Raw genomic sequence first — 10,172 nt, 5'->3', positions numbered from 1 at the left:
CCATATTATTTATCATACACCAGTTTTGTGACCTTAGTAAGTCGTCTTGAAGTGTGCAATTTATCATAGTTATATTATTCCCTTTACAGTGGATTGTTACATCATCAGCATACATGTCAGATTCTGATGTTAGTTTTAAGGGTAGATCATTCACGTAATGTCGACATAGCTTTGTAGCATTTTATGTCCCCACCACTATAGTGGGGACATATTGTTATTGCCCTGTCTGTTTGTTAGTTTGTTTAATGTCCCAACTTTAACATTTGCCATAACTTTTGCAATAGGTCATCCTTCAAGGTCAAATATATGGGTAAAATCGCTCATTAAAGGGACTGTCCAATGGATTAGTTTACTGAATTTAGAAGGCTATTATTTTGAGATTAATTAATAACATTCGTTAATTTGAACCATATCCAACATTAATTAATAACATTCGTTAATTTGAACCATATCCAACTCAACCTTTTGCTAAAAACTACAAAACTAAAGAGCAACAGCCAAATTGTATTACGACGTTTGCGTCTACCTTAGGAAATCCCTTTCTATTTGTATTTCGCGCTTGGTGTCACGTGATTCAGACACAAACAAACAAAATGGCGGAGGCTTCGAAATCTACAATGAGCGAACCAGTAAGAAAATATGGTTTTATTGATTTAATAAAATATAATTTATTAAAATTCCGATCTGATTTTATTTAATTCAACAAGATGAGTTTATCTGCCGTTGAATGGTAGCGAATTGTTGGTCTTTACCTTGCAATTCGATGCTAAATGTCGCTGGTTTGCAAATTAGACGATAGTACTTAGAAAACGACTCGAATGCATGAACATGAGAATCAATTTAACGTATTTTGATTTTATGATTTTCTCGTTTTGACTTTTGAATTGTGTGTAGTTTATTTTGCAATGTACGATTTTCATTAACTTTTAAATTTTGCTAATAGAAGCCAGTGGATTCTTCCACAGTAAATTTGTACCCAGATCCTAAAGCACAAATAAGTCAGTGTATTTCAATTTGTGTTTATGTTTTTTTATTTAGGCCAAAACAGAGGGAGAGATGAGAAGAAGTAAACGTGTGAGACAGCCATCTAAGAGAATGTTGTTGTATTTTCAGGACACAGATTCAGTAAGTTAATTTTAATGCTGTTGTGTGTACACATTTTAATTATATGCCAGTTATTTGATAAATTCTCCCACCTGGTCAACCGGAGGGGTATAGTGAATTATGTATATCTATTTGTGACCAGCCGAACTAAGAAGAAATAATAATATCACCCTTGTCCGCTCTGTGTTGATTAATGCAGGATTGACTATAACTCATGATTTACAAGTTAGAACTATTATTGTAAAGGCCTGAGAGTTGAACAGCAACCTTGGCTTAGTATTGTAGGACTTTTTGCTTTTCTTCACAATATTTAGGTCTGAAATCTGTGGATGTAGGCTGTGGTTGCAAATAACATGTAGTAAATCAAGAAATGCACTACAACTCATGTGATTAGGTCATGACATTGACATCATGTTTTTGTCATTTTAGGGTTACTCTTTTTGCTCTTATTTATTAGATTTTCTGCATTACTTGGTTTTTATCAAATGCATGATGTTTTATTTGTTACACTCAGGATTCAAGTCTACAGAAGGGTAAAGGAAAACGTCCTGCCAGAAAGTTGATACATTAGCAACAACAACTAAGGCGACATTGGAACACCATAGCACGTCTGACAATGTAAGATTGCTTTTATTTGATGATTAAGTGCAGTTAGTGTGTTATATTTTATACTTCTCATTCTAACATTTAACCTCATCTTTTAAGTGATTCACCTGGAACTAAGTGGGTGCTTAGATTAATTTTTTGTTTATTTCAACATAACACTTTTATAAATAATCACAGCAGAATATTTGCACTAATTATACTTCATATCTTTATAAGGTTTTCTTGGAAATACAAACTTGTAACAAACTTTCACTACCTGATGAAGTTGGAAGTCCAAACTTCTACATCTTTTTCTGATGAGGTGTTATTTATTTATATCTTATTACTTGGCTATTTATATTTGTTGCATTGCAATATGTAACTCCTGGATGTTTATTTATATTTAGGAACCTGTACTGGCTTTTGTTCCTTCAAGTTCTGATGAGTCTGAAGGAGAAACACTCAGTGAGAGAGAGGTAACTTAAATAATTTGAATTACAATTATTTATAAAATCATAATTTTACTGTTTCCTCTCTGTGTTTTAGAGAAACATATATACATAGTACTGAAAATGTTTCTTGTCGAATAATCAATAGAGTGGTATGGCTGTTTTAAATCCTAAAAAGTCAGTTCATGCATAATCATAAGTGTCAGTGCTGTTTAAAATGCATCTTTCATTTTTTTCGCTCCTTCGTTTGTCCATTCAATCATTTACAGTATTATATGAAAACACATTCTATGCAGTCCATATGATATGAAGCTATTGCTTTCATACTTGCAACACTTATTAACTATCATAAGGGGACCGTGCAGGCAAAGTTATGTAACTCTGACTGGCATTTGGACGGAATTATGGGCCCTTTATACTTAGAAAATTGAAAATTTGGTTAAAATTTATGTTTTGGTCCACTTTACCCCTAAAGTATCATAGATATTGCTTTCATACTTGGAACACTCAAAAACTATCATAAGGGTACAGTAAAAGGACAAGTTGCATAACTCTGGTTGTCATTGTTACGGAATTATGGCCCTTTTTTTACTTAGTAACTTTTAATATATGGTTAAATTTTGTGTTTCGATCCACTTTACTTCTTAAGTATCAAGGCTATTGCTTTCAAACTTCAAATACTTTCATGCTATCATGAGGTTACTGTACCTGGCAAGTTGAATTTTACCTTGACCTTTGAATGACCTTGACTCTCAAGGTCAAATTATTAAATTTTGCTAAAATTGCCATAACTTCTTTATTTATGATTAGATTTGATTGATACTTTGACGAAACTACTCTTACCTGACATACCACAATAGACTCCACCCAAACCGTCCCCCGCCCTCCCCCCCCTATTTTTTTTTTTTTTTTTTAAGATCATCTCACAAATGACCACCACACCCTCACACTATACCCCCCCCACCCCCCCCCCCCCAATTTGTTTAATTTTTTTTTTTTTTAAGATTATCTCACAAATTACCACCACACCCTCACACTATACCCCACCCCCCCCCCCCCCAATTTTTTTTTTTTCGCTTTTTTGGAAGATAATGTAATAAATGTCCACAACCCCACACTATACACCCCTCTTCACTCCACCCCTCCCTCCTTTGTGATTGAAAATGAGAGTCCCTTCACCTTTAAAAAGAAAATAGATGAGCGGTCTGCACCCGCAAGGCGGTGCTCTTGTTTAAATTTTGATATCAAGTCAATACTTAATTGAGGGTAAATGTTGAAATAATCATAAGTTTATTTCATGTGGTCATATTTTTACCCTGAGGATTTTATAATTGAATTTCAGTGACAGTTATGCACTAGTTATTAATATCCAATCTCTCAAGATCAGTTTATGTTTAGGGTTAATTGATTACCTATGAGTTTCTGTAACTGAATATCTGAAGTTTTGCAGCGTCATATTGGTTTATAACAAGGACAAAAAATGGGTCAATAATGTTCCACCATGCAAACCTATTAAATATCCCATCTTAAAAATTAATCCTGCTATAAAGGCAATTTTGTCATGTGGGAAAATCATTTACTGAATCATTATTGGCTTATTAAAATGAATTTCAGCTAATGCCAACAAAGATGCTAAGTTCTAAGACATTGTGTTGTTGTTTCTCATCTTGCTATTTTATTCAATACAATTTATGTTTTTACATGAGTAAATAAAGGAATTCTTTTTTTTTCTTAAAAATTGTTAAGTTTGCATACCATTTCAATTTTTGTACTCCATTGATCCATTGCATTGATACCATCAACACCTTTCCACCCCTTAATATGAGTCGCGTTCTGAGAAAACTGGGCATAATGCATGTGCGTAAAGTGTCGTCCCAGCTTAGCCTGTGCAATCTGTACAGGCTAAGCAGGGACGACACTTTCCGCCTAAATTGGTTTTTTGCTAAGAAGACATTTTAACGAAAAATGTCATAAAAGCGGAAGGTGTTGCCCCTGATGAGCCTGTGTGGACTGCACAGGCTACTCTGGGATGACACTACGCACATGCATTATGTCCTGTTTTCTCAGAACAAGGCTATATAATCTAGTGTGCTGTCTCACTGACTGCTGATTGGAGTTACATTTGCAAGAAATTTATAGTAAAATCTGCAATAATTTCTTTGTAGGAGATGACTATCGGTGCTGGATAGGATGACCCTCTACAGTCAGCAGCAGTATCGACAAGATGTGTTTTCCTTTTATGCAGAGACACTAGAAGATGTCTATAAATTGTTCAGACATGCTGCATACAGACAATTTACCATTTTAATGCATGGGAAACTGACTGCTAGAGACAGAAGAACTGTCCCAGCATGTTGTGTTAAATTAATAAGGGAGAAGTTTCTTAGTCTTTCAGGCCAGTATACAGGCTTCATACCAGGTGAAGGCCTAGTGTTCTAACAATTTTGCATATTTATGCCCCCCTTCAAAGAAGAGGGGGTTTATTGTTTTGCACGTCGGTCCGTCCACCAGATGGTTTCCAGATGATAACTTAGGAACGTTAAGGCCTAGGATCATGAAACGTCATAGGTACATTGATCATGACTGGTGATCATGACTGGCAAATGACCCCTATTGATTTCCAGGTCACTAGGTCAATGGTCAGTGACTAGAAACAGTAAAACGGTTTCCGGATGATAACTCAAGAATGCTTACGCCTAGGATCTTGAAACTTCATAGGTAAATTGATCATAACTGGCAGATGACCTCTTTAGATTTTCAGGTCACTAGGTCAAGGTCACAGTGACTGGAAACAATAAAATGGTTTCCGGATGATATCTATAGAATGCTTACGCCTAGGATCATGCAACTTCATAGGTACATTGATAATGACTGGCAGATGACCCCTATTGATTTTCAGGTCACTAGGTCAAGCTCACAGTGACTCGAAATAGTAAAATGGTTTCCTGATGATAACTCAAGAATAATTAGGCCTAGGATCATGAAACTTCATGGGTACATTGATCATGACTGACAGATGACCCCTATTAATTTTCAGGTCACTATGTCAAAGGTCAAGGTCATAGTGACAAAAAACGTATTCACACAATGGCTGCAACTACAACTGACAGCCCATATGGGGGGCATGCATGTTTTACAAACAGCCTAGTTGCTATTCTTTTTCATTTATCAGACATAGAACTTTCTTAGTTTTGATTATTTTTTGTTCTGGCTCCTTTTTTGAAACATTTATATTTATGCAAATCATTAGAATTATGCTTAATCATTTGAATTTTTCAGTTCTATGCATATTGTTTTGAAATACCAATTTGTGTGAAATGTGCTAGTTTATTATTAAAACTTGCACAGCAGTTTTTACATTTGTATGCTTACTTTGGTGTCATTTGAATGAAATGCCATGAGTACTCTGGATTGTAAGATGAAAGAAATAAAAGTAGCAATGACATATTTCTTAAAAATACTATGTAAATAAACTAATTGAATATCAAAATTCATTTCTTGTATACTTATTTTATTTTCTTGTTTGAACTTAATAGTTTGATTTTTACACTTTTTAGCTCACCTGAGCACAATGTGCTCATGGTGAGCTTTTGTGATCGCCTTTTGTCCGTCGTGCAGCCTCTACATTTGCCTTTTTAAAACTCTACAGGCCACATTTATTGTCCAATCTTCATGAAATTTGGTCAAAAGATTAGTCTCAATGATAATTTGGATGAGTTTGAAAATGGTAACGTTTGCTTGAAAAGACCTTTCATAAAAAACAGTCAATAGTGTATTACCTGTTTGTATTCTGATTTTTTATATCTTTTGCTTGTATTCAATTTTAAGTTTGCATTTGGATTTTTTTATTATGCCCCCCTTCGAAGAAGAGGGTGTATGTTATTTTGCTCCTGTTGGTCCGTCCGTCCACTGAATGGTTTCCGGATGATAACTCAAGAACGCTTACGCCTAGGATCATGAAACTTCATAGGTACATTGATCATGACTCGCAGATGACCCCTATTGATTTTCAGGTCACTTGGTCAAAGGTCAAGGTGACTAGAACCAGTAAAATGGTTTCCGGATGATAACTCAAGAGCTTACGCCTAGGATCATGAAACTTCATAGGTAAATTGATAATGACTGGCAGACGACCCCTATTGATATTCAGGTCACTAGGTCAAGGTCAGTGACAAAAAAACGTATTCACACAATGGCTGCCACTACAACTGACAGCCCATATGGGGGGCATGCAAGTTTTACAAACAGCCCTTGTTTATACTTATTTCGAGTCATTTTGTTTCACACTTGATATTTTGTTAGATTAGGTTTCTTAAATAACATTTCAAACTATGACATATGCTAATGCATGAATAAACAATTCGAAATCAATAAAAAAGCAACAAGTTGCTGTTGAAAATTTGAAAAATAGTATCTTATTATTGTTCAACCATGTTTTGTATCTTGTGTGCTTTCTTTATGTAGTAATCTGTGCAGATCGTCTACATTTTAGCTCAGCCGAGTCATTCATATCTATTAAATTGATATACAATTGAGGTATTTTATTCAGTGTGATAAGAACTTGTTGGCCCATGCATGGAAGTTTGATTTTTTTTAAACAAATTTTGTATTATATTCATCTGAAAAATGGATCGAACTCAATACATGCATATAGAAATGTGACAGGAGTTGGTTCGAGTGTATGATGCTGGCATTTAATTATTTAGGTGATTTGCATTTCAAATGAGTATGGCCATTAAAAAGTATTAAATGTTAATGTGTAAATAGAACACTGAGTGAGGCATATCTGGATACACTATCACATTCATAGTATCGATAATTAAAGAAGAAACTACTCTCAAGGTCAATTATAAGAGGCTTAGAGACATTGACTACAATGGTTTATTAAATACAGGCTATAAAGAAGACAATGAAAAACACATATCGATAATCAAACAAAAAAAGAAACTTTTTGTAAGAAAAATTGTGTTCTTTATATGTGTAAAAATGTATTGATAAAAATCGCACAAAATATATTAAAAAAATAATAAATTATGCTAAATTCAATATTAAAACTTCCTGAAAAATGTCATTGCATTGTACAACCAAGAGCATTCATTATTTATAACATAATGTAAGATTGTACATTTTCAAAACACTTCTAAAATTATATTAACACTAAAGATGTGAAACTTAATAGTTATCTAACTTCTGCCTCAATTTCAAATGAATATCAAACACGTCTTGGGCAACTATTCATTTTTTTCGCTTTTCTCAATCTAGAGACATGCTGATCACTAAGTATCGATGTAGGTGGACGGGTGACAGGGGCTATAGTTGACCTAATTCTTTTGGGGTCTTCAGACAGCTGTTCACATTTGCCACTTATTCTTTTCTTGCCTATGGTGAATTCATTTGTAACTTCAGTGATCAAACCGGTTATGTATGTATACTCTTTGGGTTTTTTCATAGGTCTTGTGCTCCAATTACCAGCAGCTTTTGAGTGCACTCTTTCCCCTGAAAGATTGTTTTATAACTGACATGATGTTTGGAAAAATGAAATGACAATTGCTAAATCAAAACCGAGAATTAAGATCTATAGACAATATATATGCCATAATATAAATTTACTGATTCAGTGCATACCATGCTACAGTAGTTATTTTATGCCAGGAGCATTGTTTGCAAAATGTATACTTATTATTCATATCACATGAATGTGTCAAATTTGAGCTTAAATACATCATGTTTGTTAATTCAGTTGAATTGTTAATAATAAAAACTTTCAAAAAGTAAACATAAATCTGTAAATTAATCTTTACAATTCAAAATTTAATAAAAACAGGAAATGTGTTTCTGACAAACACTATCTCCCCTACTGCGCCACTTTGATTTTTTTATTATCATTTAACAGCTTCAGATGAACTCTTTAAAGCTTATTACTTCTCTTTAATTTGTTTTTTTTACCTTTGACCTTGAAGGATGATCTTGACCTTGACCTTTCACCACTAAAAATGTGCAGCTCCATGAGATACACATGCATGCCAAATATGAAGTTACTATCTTCAATATTGCAAAAGTTATGGCAAAATGTTAAAGTTTGACGCAAACAAACAAACAAACAAACATACAGGGCAAAAACAATAATATAAATACCTCTAATTTCCTTCTTGGTCCAACAAAACAGGACGATTCAAGTGTTTTGAATAATCTATTGCTGCTAACTGACACCTGCATCTATAAACAGCATAGCTGAAAAAAAAATAATTTTAGAAATAAAACTCAGAAAATATAACGCAACTCATGTGAAAATCTGCCTTTAGGACTTTGATGATGTTACACTAGATATGAACTAATTCAACACCAATGACTTGACATATTCATAACCAGAATTCATTTCTTGATTTACTACTAGTTGTTTAAACATCCTGTGAACAAATACAAAAATCCTGTTCACAAATAATTTAACTATCACATGATGAAACAAGAGCACCGCATAATGGGTGCCATGCTGGGCTTCGAAAGCTTGTCAGATTTTTTTTTTTTAGAGGCCACAGTGACATTGACCTAGTGACCCAAAAATGTGGCGTGGAGAACTCATCAAGGAGCATCTACATATGAAGTTTCAAAGTTGTAGGTGGAAGCACTTTGATTGTAGAGCAAAATGTCAAAGTTTTAGCACGACGCAGGCGGACGACACGACAACGACGAGCTGGCTATGACAATACCTCAGGTTGTCTCCGAAAACAGCCGAGCTAAAAATATTCGTATTTTAGTCATTCAGGCAGTTTATTACGAGACTTATCACAAAGGGTACATCATTTTTACATTATTAAAATGTAAATTCTCGAAAAGAAAGAGCATACATTCCTTTGTTCAATGAGCATGTGTTCATGAAATAAAAAAGAAACACTTTACACATGGAACTTTTTATTTACCTGAAAGCATTTCGCTTTGGAGCATACATCAAAAGATGATTGTTGAAGCTCTCTAGTTCAGAAGTAGACTGTAGTTCTGAAATGTAAAAGCATATTTCATTTCTAAAACAAATCTTTTATACTTAAAGGATTTGTGTGTGTTTAAGTCAAATCGTGTTCATTATGTAGCCAAATAATAACGGAAAAGTTGCTTTGACACACAAACTGAAAATGAAGAAGACTTACGCATCGATCAATATTTCCATCATTTTCTCGTCCTTTTAAATCCCAGTAGCTTCTTTAACTCTTCTCCATCGATCACACTGAATACCAATGTCTAGTATCCTTTCCCTTTAATTACACCTGTACCTTGCATCTCTTGTTTTTTTAGTCTTTTCTTAGCGCTAGCACTTGTTTTTGTCTGAACCATCTTGAATTCTGATGGCTTTCAGTTTTCGACCGCATATTCATATTTGTGTAAAGTGATTTTCCAATAAAAATATTGATTTAAATATGAAGTATATTTTATTGGTTGATCAAAAATATTCAATGAAAATTAATTATTTGCTCAACAAGCTAAATCTCTTTCTTTAGAAACAATGTAATTTCTATGCCAAAAATAAATGACGGTACCATGTACCACGTGACTTGTCAGCTGATTTTCAGCTACATTTATTTTTAGGTCAAAAACGTCGAGCGGCGTTTTTGAAATATAATATGGAATTCCCAGCCGCTTGGGCTTATGTGATGGTTTGTGTTATACTTCCTTTTGTCTGCTTTGAGTTTTTATATCCTTAAATCAAAGGCGATAATCGTTTTTAATATCTAAAACAATAATTTTATGTTTTGTTCAAACCATAATCCATTGGACAGTCCCTTTAAATGTCACTTTTGCAATATTGAAGCTAGCAACTTAATTTTTGACATGCATGTGTATCTCATGGAGCTGCACATTTTGAGTGGTGAAATGTCAAGGTCATCCTTCAAGGTCAAAGGTCATATATATGGGGACATAGTGTTTCACAGACACATCGCTTGTTCCCACTTAATGTGCTTGCCATAACGACATTAAGTTTAAGTCTCGACGTAAATGTTTCCGGCTTTTCCCGAAATAATATTTGGTCGACATGATCTAAGT

The 10,172-nt window shown here is 34.0% G+C and overlaps 2 long non-coding RNA genes across 2 annotated transcripts; one reads left to right on the top strand and one right to left on the bottom strand.

Moving 5' to 3' along the window:
* The first annotated feature begins 442 nt into the window (after positions 1-442).
* Positions 443-6,569, top strand: LOC127871428 (uncharacterized). Its single transcript, XR_008045333.1, has 5 exons — positions 443-629; positions 1,039-1,125; positions 1,619-1,722; positions 2,097-2,165; positions 4,304-6,569. It is a non-coding gene; the product is annotated as an uncharacterized LOC127871428 (long non-coding RNA).
* A 432-nt stretch (positions 6,570-7,001) lies between these two features.
* Positions 7,002-9,676, bottom strand: LOC127871425 (uncharacterized). The gene is made up of 4 exons (XR_008045331.1): positions 9,281-9,676; positions 9,056-9,131; positions 8,274-8,369; positions 7,002-7,634 (listed from the first exon to the last, which is right to left on the bottom strand). It is a non-coding gene; the product is annotated as an uncharacterized LOC127871425 (long non-coding RNA).
* Positions 9,677-10,172: the final 496 nt, after the last annotated feature.

The sequence above is a fragment of the Dreissena polymorpha genome, chromosome 3, assembly GCF_020536995.1.
Source record: "Dreissena polymorpha isolate Duluth1 chromosome 3, UMN_Dpol_1.0, whole genome shotgun sequence".
Lineage (NCBI taxonomy): Eukaryota > Metazoa > Mollusca > Bivalvia > Myida > Dreissenidae > Dreissena > Dreissena polymorpha.
The sequence above is the reverse complement of the archived record's forward strand: the minus strand, read 5'-3'. Positions and strand labels throughout refer to the sequence as shown.